The sequence below is a fragment of the Marmota monax genome, unplaced genomic scaffold (genome assembly GCF_021218885.2).
Source record: "Marmota monax isolate L192 unplaced genomic scaffold, Marmota_monax_Labrador192_F-V1.1 WCK01_AAM20220418_F8-fsc00113, whole genome shotgun sequence".
Classification (NCBI taxonomy): domain Eukaryota; kingdom Metazoa; phylum Chordata; class Mammalia; order Rodentia; family Sciuridae; genus Marmota; species Marmota monax.
This window is the reverse complement of record NW_026694479.1, coordinates 2741872-2757112: the sequence shown is the minus strand read 5'-3', so window position 1 is coordinate 2757112 and position 15241 is coordinate 2741872. Positions and strand designations below refer to the sequence as shown.

The window sequence follows — 15241 nt, the reverse complement described above, 5'->3', positions numbered from 1 at the left end:
CTAAGATCATAACATAATGTGTTGAGCATTCTGGGACACTCTCCCCAGGGTCCCACCACCATGCATTATCACTTGGACCTATATGTAGTTTTCAGTTATTGGGAAAATAATGGAGAAACCAATGTTCTTTCTTTCTAGGGCTTCTCAGAGTTATTCTGGTGATCTTAAATTATTTCAACCCCAAAGTTATGAGAATAAAATGCATGAGATAATTGTCTTTTTCCCCTTTGGCCATAGCTATAAAGAAGAATGGACCAAATTAGAATATATTCTAGGTTCCATTTCAGTCAGTCTTACATGTGGTGCTATTTCCACTTAAGGTGTGAGTGGCAGGTGATGTACTACTCAGGAATAATTTAATAGTTTGAAGACTTTTGAACTAACAAAACTACCCAATCTTCGATTAAAGCTGATGTCCATACCCCAAACTACATATACTAGCAGTTACGTAATGTTTTAGTATATATTGCTGCTTTCTACAGCTACAACTTTAAAATGGAAATGCATTTATTGGTACTTTATGATCTTACAACTCTGAAATTTTAATCTCTTTCTCACAAAGAAATCTAAAACCAGTTTTTAGGAGTTCATAATCACCTATAATTCTCCTTTTCCATTTTCCTCTTGAAAAGTGGTCTTTGGTCTCTGGTTCACCTGGCTAAAGAGAGATCATAACATTGCAACCATAAAATTTATTTCAAGTGTTCATTTAAAGATTTTAATGAATTTTGATATTCTTATTTCTACATAGAACATGATTTTAGCTGTTTTGGAGCATTTCCATTTGTAAAATAGCCCAATATAATGCCAAATTAAATGGAAATAGTTGTGGACCAAATTCTGTTGGATTATTATTTTTAGCTTACTCTTTTCTTCTTTCAAACAGTGCTTTAAAAATAACTACAAAAAAAAATCTACCTCCAGCACCATTTCTTCTCTCAGCTTCACACAGGGCTCTCTTAGAGTAGAACTGGTGTCAAAAGAGGTTCTGAATATATTAAAGACTTGCTTACAGTTTGTAGCTACCATAGGATGTAATGGTTATTATATTAGGCATCAATTCTCAAACTTGAGCTTGAGGCAGAATCACTTGAAGGGCTTCTTAAGGGCACTGGATCCTACCTCAGACCCTTGATTTCATAGATCTTGGGGTGGAGCTCAAGAATTTGCATGCCTAACAAGTTTCCAGGCAATGTTGAGAACCACTGCTCAATGGTAATGTCCACATTCAAATATAATGCACATACATGTGTTTATGTGTGTGTGTGTGTGTGTGCATGGTATATACCAATATATAGTCATCTCTTAGTATCCTGCACTGGGAGAAGCATTGATTCCATGAACCCTGACCACCCACAGAGAATAGCAAACTCCCTTATGTAAAATTGTGTATTGTATACAACCTATGCATGCCTCCTTATACTTGCAATGCCTAATACAATGTAAATGCTATATAAAAAGTTGCTATACTGAGGTATTTGGGGAATAATAACAAGAAAAAAAGGCTGTATATGCTCAGAGCAGATGTAATTTATTTCCAATATTTGGATCTGCAGTTGGTTGAATCTGTGGGTACAGATGGCTATGGAGAGCCAACTATATATATTTTTAACATCACACAATACAAGCCAACTCATTGGTCTAATCGTGACTGTCCTCCAAACCTCAGGGGACACCGTGGATAATGATTCTTTGGAAGACACCATGCAAGTAATGTCTCTAAAATGATTAGTCTGTTGGGCAAAGGCAAAATAATGAAAGTGAATTCAGAGAACACAGTAATGGAGGTGACCGAAGTGTGAGTGTCTAGAGGACATAATGTCTGGCATCCCAACACTGCCCAAGGACACATTTCTATGGCTTTAACTAACTTGCAGAAACCTGCCATGAGTTGTGATCTGTGTATTAAAGGGGTGACAGCAACCACCAGGACCAAAAGAAGCAATATTGGATTACCTGTGGGTGTTATCTTGTTTAATGCAGTGTTTTGAGATAGATAATACTACCCTCATTTTTTTTTTTTTTTGGTGAGTAATTTAGATTCAGAAGAAAAACAGAACATGCACCATATCATAAAACTATTACATGATAGAATAGAGATTCATATCTGTTCCCTAAACCACCACACTTTCCATAATGCTGCATTTAGTGGAAAAGAAAGAAGATTTTACCATTTATATTGTCCATACCCCACCCACTAATAAATATGCTTGCCACTTTATTTAATTGTTTTTACTATATTAACAGCATATTAATGTATCTTGATTGTTAAATATTCTTGGAATACAATAGTATACAGTGTAAATGTATAGAAATGTGCATTGTGTGCATATATATATATATATATATGCAATATATATACACTTTATAAAATATAGTCTATAACATAAACATGTAAAGTATACAGAATAGTGTATGTAGTGTACAATATATTCCATTCTTTCTATATATTTACAAATGTTTTTAAATCGAAATGAAATTTTACTACACATTTTTCTGAGTTCTGAGATGAAATTAATGGTAAATAGGGTGTTTGCTAAACCCCACCAAATAATCTAAATAAAATATTTTAAGTGATTTATAATGACTCCATCAGGCAATGAGTAATATATCCAAAAAGAGTTCTTGTGGGGAAAAGCAGATTCAATCTTTGTAGCTTACACTGTGTAGAAATAACGTCAGTATGGATGCTGACTGCATCTTTAGGCTCTCAATGACCATATACTTGCAATTGCTTAGCGTTTGCAGGAAAACCATTTTCCCCCTCAAAAAAAAAAAAAAAAATCAGCAAAAAAGAAAACTGGCCAAAGGCTAATTTGCAATTCAAATAAAAAGGTATTGTTATGTAAGAAGTCAGAATAAGGTATTTTCATTGCTTTCTGAGTTTCAGCTTGTTACTTGTAACTGTGCATGTGTTATAGACTTCAGTCCCTCAGTGTAAAAAGCAAATCTTTTGAGTTTTATAACCATATTACAAAAACATTTTTGTAAAAGGCCATACAGTGACTACCTATTAAACTAATGTCAGGATTTTAGAGAAATAGTCTGACAAAGAAACCCATCCATCTCCTCTTCTCAATAGCATTTGTTACATAAACATCAATCTGCAAAGGACAAAGCTTGGGTTGTTTGGAAATGGCTCCAGAAACTCAATGTTTAAAACACTTTCGCTTGTATTGAAAAGTCTATCTATTTTTGGCATGTTGTGCTTTTACTTTGGTTGGTTTCAAATTTGTTTTAGAGAACAACAAATATCTTTTAAATGTTTTCATAATTAGATGATGTAATTAGACACCTTTATGTAAAGCCAGTTATATTTTTTTCCATTTCAGTGATACCCTAAGCTAAGAAAAATGGCAAAAACATATTTGAGAAGAATAGAGCTGGATCTTAGAGGGAAGTGGTCTAGGAGCATGTGTCTGTCTTTCTGGATATCCTCACTATAGATCAAGGTCTGAAGACCTGACTATAATGGTTGACTTTCTACAGATTATGTGTGGAAGATGTCAGGGAGCCACTTCGAATTTTTAAAAAGTTACCTTTAGGCTTATTCTAAGAAAATTATTTTTAGGAGTTCATTTTTTAAATTGTGTTGATCAGTAATATGAAAAAGAACAGGTAAATAGATGTCAAAACAAGCAACTCCACTTAACCAACTTAGTAGCCTAATGCATTGCCTGCTAAATAATGTTAAGGCATCAAGGAAATTATATAATTGGGGGGCAGTCTATAATAGCAGCTTCTTTTTACACTTTCATTTTTGACATTTTACCCTTAGTTCTGAAGCAGTTATGCTGAAACAACAAAAGGAAATCATACTTTTCAAATAAATATTTCTTATCCACAGGCTTAACCTGTGAGTGTAGCTTTCACTGACAAATAGGTGAATTATTCTTACATGTTATCTACAATACAGAAAAGTATATCAAGATGCTGAACTCAAAATATAGCATTGATAACTTAAAAAGAAATGATCAGTTACTGGAATCTAATAGTTATCCCGATGCCAGGAAACAGTAAATAATATGTATCTAAAGCTTAATTTATTATTTTAAAAGTAGTCACTCATTCAGTAAAAAGTTACTGATTATACAGTGATCAGTTTTAGGCACTGATCTGGACACTCAATATTATAAGTTAGTAGGTTGTAATTCTGAAATTCTGAGTATATGCATACCCTCCAGATCTCTAGCACTAAGATAAACATTGTCCTTCACAGAGTGGCCACCTTGGAGGGGCTGAGGCTGTTCCAGCATCATGGCAGTGTTGGCTTCCTCTGTGGCATCCAGGTTAGGTGACCTGAAGGAACATGGTCTAATTAATGTCACCAGCCAATGTTCCTAGCTTGGGTGTATTTTTTTTTAAGAGAGAGAGAGAGAGAGAGAGAGAGAGAGAGAGAATTTTTTAATATTTATTTATTTATTTTTTTAGTTATTGGCGGACATAACATCTTTGTTTGTATGTGGTGCTGAGGATCGAACCCGAGCTGCACGCATGCCAGGCGAGCGCGCTACCACTTGAGCCACATCCCCAGCCCAACTTGGGTGTATTTTTAGTTATATGTGTTATCCATGTGGCTTGGCTCTAAACTTTAAGGTTTTTCAAAAAGCAAAGTTTCTTTTAAAGAATAATGGTTTTAGCTGGGTACAATGGCACACACCTAAAATCCCAGATACTTGGGAGGTGGATTGCAACCTCAAAATTTAGAGAGAATATAATATTAGTTTTGAAGACTATTTGCACAGATTTGTTCCACAGAAGGTTCCTGCAAGGGCAGAAGGTCCAATTTGGGGCAGTCCCCATTAACCATGTTGGTTTGAACATTAGATCATTAGTGTGCAATTATATACTATCTAGTACAGGTGATCACATCATGTATTGTAACTCTACTGTGTTACTGGGTAGAATGGATTGTTTTAGTTTACCTTCCACCAGGGCCAGAGAAAAGGCCCATTTGAAAACCTCCAACAGCTGACTTTGAGGATCCCCAATTTGCTATAATCACTTAATCCTTTTTAAGAATAAAATTTGCCAAGCTCAGGACTCAACCACCTGATATTACATGCTTCCAGGTAATTGGTACGATACTCAATGAAGAACTGCATTTTTTTTCTAGCAATTTGGCCATGCCTGATAATCTCCTGGCCACATGGCATTTGTAATAACTACATAACAAGTAGAATTTTAAAAGCTTAATTAGAAAATTGTATTAAAATGTCACTATTTACTTAATCTACAGAGATGGCAAATGTATTCAAACTATTTTTTTTTAATTCTAAGGACTCATAATACCAATGCAGAGATCTTCACATGGACAATTTAGTAATGCCAGTGTTTTTCCAGGTTTGAGAGATTGTCCTTCCCTTTGTATGGGTATAAATATCTAGCAGTGCTGTATTGATCTGCAGCTGCATTTCTGTGGGTGAGGAATCAGAACACTGAGGGGTGAGGCACCACGGAGTCAGCATGTCACAGCCTCGACCTCTATATCCTGGAGGAGATTCAGGCCTCCACAGGGGCAGGAAGAGAAGAGAAAAACCAAGCAGAGGAAGAAGTGAAAGTAAAATGATATATTTTCATAAAGTATAAACGTGTAGGTCCTGGGATAGTTAACTAAGGGAAAATTAAAGACTTGGTGTGTAGAAGTTATTCTCTGGATGCTTTGGCATGATTAAAGGAATGAATGAGCAAATGGAGTAAAGGATCACCAGGGGAAATGTCACTCGAGGTGACAGGGAACAAGATCCTTCCCACACGACCCCTCTCTCCTTTAATACATGTAAAGTCAGACAGGCTCAGATTGCTGTCTCCTCTTTGCCTTTCTCTTCCTCCCCGTCTAAGGTTTAAAACTGATGGAGCTGATCCTTGCAAAATAAAATTGGAGGGAACCCTGAAGATTATCTAATCCATGTCCCTTTTCTAGTGATCTTAGTGAAACCAGTGATCTTAGTGAAGTAAAAATAAATAAATAGCTTGGGGGGCCCAGGCAGAAAGATTTCTGTGGTAGCACAGCCTCACACTCAAAATCACCACTTTCAGAAAATGTTCATGTAGAACCCTACAGGTTAAATTCAGTTCTGATTACAATCTGGACCTCCTAAAGAGGGAGATTCTATAGTCAGAATATCCGTAATTCTTCCTGTTCTTAGACTGCACTTCAAAATTGTGATCTCTATGGCACTGCTATAGAACTGCTCTGAAAATTATATTATCCCTACATTTGACCTAAGTTTGTGGATCCTTCAGTTGATTGACATGTCTGTAAAAATAAGCTTAACACAAATACGGATAATAGGTAGTGCTTTGCATTCTATTGCTTTATTTTGGTTTTGGAACAAAATCAAGTCCGTACTGTCCTTAATCCTTATAGAACCTGAGTTCTCTTATCTCTGGTCACTTTAAAACTATAGTTCATGTTGTAGAAATTCCTCCTGCTAAGACAACCAGTGTCTTGAGGGCTCTTAGTGTTTATTATAAGCGATCATATTTCCTTAGAATAGGGCTCAATCTTTATAACCAGTTAGTTATCACCTTACAGCAAGACTCATTCTTCTTTCTTGACAGTTCAAAGTCTAACCACCCCCTTCCTAAGTGCTGCTGAAAAGACCTTTCCCTGAAATTTAGTCTTTAGGGCATCCATTGATTGAGAAAGGTCCTGTTCAGGGTCAGAAGAATTGCATAGGAAACAAAAGCAATCCTCACAAATAAGGCCTCTCCACCCTTCCACCCTGAGTAGGTGGAGGCTGCCCATCTGAACAGGTGGGCCCAGTGGTGCATTTCAGTTCTTGTCACAGAAGAAGGAGACATGTCCTTGAAATTGCTTTGCCTGATTTTCACCTGAGTTAAGAATGAGGACACTGTGAGAGAGGGAAACAGTGGGGATTTGGAGATGTTTTGATTTCTTAGCTGTGTGTGATGCCTTTGTCTTTGGACCTCAATCCTATAAGCAGTAGCAGTATTTTTACAAGGCTTCCCATCTTCAATAAATTGTATAACAGTAATTAATTCTCACAGCATCCATTTGACTAAAGCATTATTATCCCTGTATTATAGAGGAGAAAACTGATTTTCCAAACCCCACAAAGAAAGTCAATGTCGGAGTAAGGATTATCGCTCAGGAGGGTCTAAAAGTCTAATCTCAGCTCTGAGATGCTTTTATATTTTAATTTTTTTTTTCTGTAGGAACAAATGCAGTGGGGATTTACCAGGTAAATTTACTAAGGATATGTGAGCATGGATGGCTTCTCTGCCCTCGCTGAGTCTTTTATGACCATATGCCAGGGTAAGCTGATTAGATGCAGTTTGTTTTCAGAGTTCTCTCAAAGAGATAAAAAATACCAGAAGAATTATTAGGTGATGAACAAAATAAAAAATTTTGGTCTTCTCATTTCCATATAAACCAAGTCAAGGTGTGTGGGTTTATTATTTATGGAATAGACATATTCTTGTTAAGATCAGGTAAACTAAGCTACTTAGTTCAAATTATTTTTCAATTATAATCACTCATTTGACTGGAGGTCATTAATCTTAATCCTTAACACTGTAATTCAGCCAAGAATCAGGAAATAAACCAAAGAAATATCCAGCAGTCTAAAAATATCTCCCCGAATTCCATAAGCCAGCATGCATTGCCAATGTGCATTGCTCATTGGAAAACTGCACAGAGTTGATTTACCACTGACTTAGATGTGGTGATCATAGATTTGCATAAATTTGCCAAGAAAAGGAATAAAATGAGACTAGATCAAATCTGCTAGAGGCCAATACACAGAAACCCAAAGCTGACACTCTGAGAGCAAGGGCAGAAACAAGAAAAAAAAAACTATAATAAATACATAAAAATGCAAAAAAGCTTGTCAATCTTAGGCCACTGTTCTTCTGAAGAAGCAAGCCATTGGAATGCTACAGGTAGATTTTAATGCCAACGCTACATTACACCTTGTGTCGTGATTCCAATTCATAGTGATAAACCTGAGGATTTAATTATTTGATGAATGTTTACTGAGCTCATGGGACAATGGCAGTATACAATAACGACAGAGCCTCTGCCCTCATGGAGCTGATGATCTAGGATGGAGAAACACCAGTAAACACCAGTGCATAAGAACATGCATGTCAGAGCGATGTCAGCTTGAGAGAAGTGCTGAGAGGGAAACAGCATGGCAGGAGAGCATGACCCAGTGGGACAGGCTCCTCCAGAGGCAGGTTCAAGTGTCAGAGGCATGCAGGTACCTGCGATGAGACTCCTGTTCGGCCCAAAAGGCTTTAAACTGGGGAGTGACAGATCTGTTTTAAATTCGTGAAAGGCAACTGTGAGTTAAAGGATTGAGGAGAGGGGTGCAGTCAGCTGATCTCTGAAACTGCCTTTAACCAGGATGGAGATGGAGAAGGATCTGTGGTTCAGTGTCCTCTGATGAAAACAGGACAGTCTTCAGAGAGTAATAATATCAAAGTAACTAGCACTTATTGAACATAGACCAAGGGTTTAGGCATTGGGTTCTCTCACTTGATCTCTACAGCCGCCCTGTGAGGCAGAGGCACCCTCATGGTCCTCACTGTGCATCTGAGCCAAGCATGACTTGAAGAGGGAGTGACATTTGTCTATGGCTTCACTACTAATAAATGGCAGAGCTGGGGTTGAAACCCAGTAGTTTGAGTCCAGAATTCAGGTTCTTAGACTTCAGATAATTTAACGAGTATTTCTCATTTCCTTAACTATATCTAACAGATTTTTGAAAGACAGATAATTTAGTTGGGGCAACTAGCCTCAAGAAGTCTGATCAAGGTGAGCTACTCCTTATTCTTGTGAGTGAATCAATAACACGATATGGGTACAAGTCCCTGCTTTGTTTCTTTTTAACTAAATATCCTTATTCTCCTAAACATCTTCCAGCGAGGTGTTATTGATTGTACTGCATTTCAATAGTACATGTTGATTATAAGGGGGAAAAATGTGTACATTCTGTTAGAAGGCAGGTGCAAAACAATTAAAGAAAAATCAGTACAAAAACACTCCAAGAGCTTGGCTTACCCTATTCAGACTTGAGGAGCAGATCACATTCAACACAAGGCAATTTAAAGCAGTGAATACCCTGTTTTGCACTGACAAAGGGGCTGTGTAAATTGAGAAATGTGAAGGAATGCCAATTCAGAAATTTGAGCTTTACAAAAATATTTTGGTTTAAATTTAATTAAGGAGCTTTGTATTCTAAAGATTAAAGCATGAAAATAGTTATCTTCCTAGGAAGGATGTTTCTCCTATTAGTGCTTTAAATATGAATGGCATCTTCTCAAGTGTACATACAGGATTTCTTTCTTACAACCATGGGCCTGTTAGAGCAAGAGCAAGAATCATCAACAGTGGGAAAGTAAAGCTGGGGGCACAGCTTTGTTAGAGGCCAGGCTAAGTGAGGAGAGCAAGCTGAAGGCAAGGAGGAATGTGGAAGGAGACTCCAAAGACAGAATAAAATGCTAACCTAATGGTGGTGGTGCAGAAGAAGAAACTTCTTGGGAAAGCTAGGCTAAGAAAATGTTTTTAGTTGGTGGGTATGCAATGCAAACAAGCTAGAAAAGTTGGGTGGTTTTTTTTTTTCTTCCTAAGTGTAGTTTTCTGCTTATTTTGGTTTAGTGTCATAAGAAAGCATTTTGATAAGGTGGGGATGAAGACACGTAATTTGCACTGAAGACTCCCTCAGAGAGGAGAAGGAAGCATTCTTGAAAATATAGGAGTCATTGCTCACACTAATCCTTATGCAGTGATACAGTGCTTGACATAGCAACAGAGATGTCCCTGGCAGATTTATCGCCACCAACTATTATTGTGTAGAGGCCAAGAGGAAAGGGGACATGATGTGGTAGAGAAAGAAGGCAAGCTGGGAGGGTGAGATTGGCTAGGGTCACTTGTTCCTATCCCTGCTCAGCTGCTGCTTCCTGTGCATGGAAACTTGTTTTTGAAATGTAAATAAGTTTTGATACATAGGGCCTTCTATGAAATTGAAGGCAAATTGTGTTTGAGTTCTGAAACTTGCAAGATAACGGTCACTTTTATCATTTATTTAGTAAGCAGGATACCTTGAAATTGAAGGACTATTTCAGAGTTTAAATCAAGCACTCTGTTATTTGTTAGTTTAGTATTTTTTCATTCATTTGATTTGTGGATTCATTTTCATTGCCCTCTAGTATCATGACAAAGCTTTTTCTCCTTCTGTGCTGGGTCCCTGGGACCCAAAGTGAAGATCCTTCTTTGATGTTCTCCCTGTTTACAGGAAAGGTGTAAGGGAAGCACCTGTGGAGCATGTATTAGTTGACTCCTCCAACCTTTGTGGAAATATTACTAGGATTTTTGTTTTTTGGGTACTGAGGATTGAACTCAGGGCTGCTTTAGCACTGAGCTACATCCCTTTATTTTTTTTTTAATTTTTAAAAAAAAATTTTTTTGAGACAGTGTTACCCGGGATTACAGGTGTGCACCACTGCGCCTGGCTACTAGGAGGTTGAACATCACACGTACATTTATTCAAGAGATTTTAATTGAACACCTGCAATGTGGCAAAGCACTATTTTAGGCCCTGGGAATAAAGTGAAAATAAAGTCCTTGTTCTCATAAAACTTCTATTTTACTGAAGTTAAAAAAAAAAAAAGAAAAGAAAAGGTAAATGGAGGCTATGGGTATAGCTTAGTGGTGAAACTCATGCTTAGCATGTGGGAGACCTGGATTCAATCCTCAACACCAAAACCAAAACAGATAAGAGAACAAGATAATTCCAGAGAATATTAAGTGCTCCTTAAAAAAAAAAAGAAAAGAAAAGAAAGGTGTTATGGTTTAGAGTAATAAGGATGCTACTTAAATTAACTGAGGAAGCAGGCGTCTCAGAGGAGCGAATTTGCACTGAGACCCAGACAACAAGAAGTCTCTATGCAGGTGTTTACATGGCAGGGGGTGGGAGTGTATGTGGGGTGTCATTGGCAGAAGTACTAGGAGACTGATTTGGCTGTGCTCCTGGAACAGAAAGGCCAGTGTCACTGGAGTGGATACATCATTTCCCATTTAAGCATAGGGCATAAGAGATTTTTGCCCTTTATAGCCCAAACCAGATGTCCCTCATTGACTTTTTATCAAATGAAAAGAGTAGAATTTAAGTAAACTTAAATTATCAGGAAACCCTAGGGACATCATGTTTTAGCATTTTAAAGGGTAGAATGGTTCTTCAGGGTATTTGCCCCTCCAGCACTCTCTGAGATAAACATTTGTGATAAGTGTGTTGAAAAGAACATAAGGTTTCAGTCAATCCTTTGACTAGAATGCTACCTTCTCCGAAAAAGAATTGCAGCATATCACTTATTTAAATGCCAAGAATCAGTAAATATTACTATAAACAAGTATTCGATAAAATCGCCAAATGTCTTTTCCCACTGAAAGTGAATTAATCACTGCTGTATTTTTAAACACTGTTTTCCAATGATTTTAAATAGTGTATAGTATTTAACTATGTTATTTGCCTAGAGAAAATAATGTTTCAATGAAAATTGTCAACTAAATTTTCCTGGGTTATCTGATTTTTCCATTGTTTATCTTATGCTTATTATCTTTCAAAGTGACATATTTAGTATATTTAGTCTGTATATATAGCTTTGCCACTTGGCAAAACAATGACCTCTTGCTGATATGCATAAGGTCTTTTAGATAAAACTGAACAAACTCAGTTCTGTACTTTTACAGCACTGTCTTGTTTGAAGGAATCATGTTAATTTTACCAATATTTTCATTATTATGAAACAGAATAGTATGGAAGGAGCAAGAAGTATATATAACCACCTTACTTGGCCCTTTATGTCAATGTCTGAACAAAATGTCTGATTGAAAAATAAAATGGAAATGTAAAAGCATAGCTTTTCTGTTAGGTCAGGTCCTATTACTTGGGAATGTTTAAAGAGAAAGCATAAACCAGGCAATAATAGATTTAGAAATTCTGCAATGTGGTCAGAATAAGATTGAGTTTGGTGGAATTAGTTTATGTTGAATATTCAAAGCAAGATTAGGTAGCAATGTTAACCAAATCCACAGATTTTCCTGGGGTGAAAATATCTCATTTCAGAGAAAACTTATGTTAAGGAAGTATGTTCTTAGAGGTAGAGTTGGGGGGATTTTTTTTTTTTAAATTTTTATTGTTTTCTTTTCCATCTGTTGCAGGGAAATTGGGTATTTTCAAGCATTCTTAATATGACAACTGTTAAAAGGCAAAATTATACACTACGTTTTGGATTGTGTATTGTTTGTAGGTAGACAAAATAATAAGCTTCCTGTTCATAAAAAGGAGTATTGTTATTATTGTTTATTTTTATAGCTACTCTTTGAGTATAATAGTAGGGACCCTTCTGGCTGAGTTGTTTGGATAGATATATCCTGGGGACGAATGAGTTACCTGAGCAGTACAGTGTTGCCTTAAGAAAGGATGAAAGGAGAGAATCCCAATTCTGTGACACGTCCAACTACAGAAGGCAAAGCAGCTTTGGTTACCAGTATAATCATTATTTTTTCTTTATTTTACCAGGTGGTCCACCTCCATACTCAGCGTGCAATTTTAAATTCTAGGCACCTGAAGAAATTTTTAGAAGTCTTCTATTTACACAGTAGTGCAAAATTACGTAAATGATGTTTACACTCAGGGCGTGGGCAAGCAGTAGGCTGGAGAGACCCCTCCCCTCCAGTCTTTGTTACAGGATCCTGCTTTGCTTGGGCTCAATCTGGTCTGTTCTCTTTTGCCATTTATGTTTTTCCATGCAGAACAGAATGGAGTAGTTAACTGCCAGTAAGAAACTCATACTAGCTTGGTGACCTGTGCAATTTAACCTCTTCGACTTTCTGTTTCCTCGTTTGTAAAATAGGGATAATACTAAAGAAATGTCTCTTGGGGTCGATATGTGCATAGTCCATAAATAAGCCCTAATAAATATTATCTTTTGTTATGTTGACAGTGAAGGTAACTATTGTAAAGAAATAAGATGTATCTGCCAGTCACATAAATTTTGGACCCAACCCTTCCACTGCCTTATCATCTGACCCTTCCCAGTGCCACAAGTCTCTTAGCATGCAGAAGGAAGGCACTGGAATAAATTTCTTCTTTTGTGACATTTCATGATTTGATTAATGTAACAGGCTTTTACAGTGGAGTTGGCTTGTCATCGGTAGAGATATAAATTGGTTGAGCACCAACTGTATGCAGTGTGGTGCTAGTGTAGGTTTGGGAATCCCAAGGGATTTAACACACACCCCTAGGTCATGTGCTTGGTGCTGTGTGCTAAAACGAATAACACAGTGCGTGCCACAGAGGCGGAAGCCACGAACAATCCATGCTCATGCTGCCACATTCCGAGCTTGAAGAGAGGAGAGCGGGGAGCCCCGTGTGGGGTAGGTAGGGGCTGATGCAAAACCTAAGAGCGGGGAAGGATCCCTCACTGCATCGCACAAAACAAAATTTGGAGATGCTTAGCCTAAGAAAACCCACATCAGTTACTAAAATTACTGCCTTGCTTTTAATGATCTACAGTTTCCTTATTTGCTTTAGCTCTTTCATCAGAGTCACATATTTGTTTCTTTTCTTTTTTCTTTCTTCTGCATGGGATTTTAAAATATTTCTGTTGAATATGACAGATTTTATATACTTATGTGTGTATAAATATAGGTATGTATATATAGTGAGTTATTGCTTATCACATGATTACTTAGAATTATTATTAGTATCATCTTTAGAATAAAATATGGATCAGTATTCTTCATACCCTTAAAGTGCAATGAGATGTATTACATGTATACGATATTTTGATAGCATCGCCTGTTTTTCTGTGCGCAAGGCAGGGTACTATGCCATGAGACTAGCTGAATGAATAAGCCATTGCAGAAACCTGGCTTCAAAAAACTAGCAGTGTATAAAGACAGATACTCTGACGTATATAATTGTTAAATATATAAAAGAAAATGGAAACAGAAAATAAGGTGTGTTTAATGCTTCTGAGCCATTTATGCAGTCTGTGTTTTCTTTTAGGTTCTTCTATTTTCTATAGTTCTTGGAGTGTGATTTCTGCCCACGTGGATGCTCATAGCAATCATTTTTCTTATATGCTCTATCGTTGTTGTTGTTGTTTTTTTTTTTCCTGTGAACTCATCTTCAGCCAGAGCCCTGAGAGGTCTGGTTTCCTGCCGTGTCCCTGTGGAATACTTTTGTGTATGCCTCTGCTGGGCAGTAGGGGTTTCATATTAGTTTTTATTTAACGTCTTGGTCCAGGGTTCACAAAGACTGTTGTAAAAACATAGCACCAGTACCACACATCACAGAGAAGTCAGGTTCTCCTTTCTGAGAGGACTTTTTTTTTCTCCAACCATGACTTAAGTACCCCTTTGCCCAGATCGTGAGTCCAAAGGCAGTATTTTCCCAGCCACCTTCTCAGAGGTGGGATAGCTTCCCCAACTCCTGACTTAGTACAGCTATCTAAATCACCTATCCATTAACAGGCTCCTCAAAGCAGCATCTGGTCTGAGACTTCTTCAGGCATTCAACTCTAGTTCCTGCTTCTGTTTGGACCTGTTCCTCATTTATTATATACTAACCCTTGGAGGTTTTAATTTTGTTTCCAAGGTAGGCTTTCGTGTGTGTGTGTGTGTGTGTGTGTGTGTGTGTGTGTGTGTGATGGGGATTGAACCCACGGCCTTGTATATGCTAAGCACATATTCTACCTTACCAATGAGCTACACTCCAATCCTCCCACCCCATATGTTTTTTGATGGTGTGTGTTTTGTTTTGTTTTGTTTTGATACTAGGGATTTAATCCAGGGATGCTTTACCAATGAGCTACATCTCCAGCCCTTTTTATTTTGAGACAGGGTCTTGCTAAGTTGCTTAGGGCCTCACTAAATTTCCGAGGCTAGCCTTGAACTTTTGATCCTCCTGCCTTAGTCTCCCAAGTTGCTGGGATTACAGGTATGTGCCGCTGCACCCAGCCCCATATATGTTTTTTTAATTTTAATTTTTTAAAAACTAACATGCTATTTGATATTTCTGTGTGTTTAAATATTGGAGAGAGGAGCACTGTTTCTGTGATATTTGATGGAAGTTATAGTCATTGAGGTTTCATATTCTTGGATAAAAAGAGAGAAAAAAAAGAGCACAGTTCATTTTTCTCTTCCTTACTTACAAAGAATGGAATTCTTATCCGCCAAAATTTTAGAATAATTCTTATTTTTATG

The 15241-nt window shown here is 37.2% G+C and overlaps 1 protein-coding gene across 16 annotated transcripts in view; it reads left to right on the top strand.

Moving 5' to 3' along the window:
• Tenm3 (teneurin transmembrane protein 3) overlaps window positions 1–15241 on the top strand; it is a 2500614-nt gene that overhangs the window by 1997768 nt on the left and 487605 nt on the right. The gene's annotated exons all lie outside the window — the stretch shown is intronic.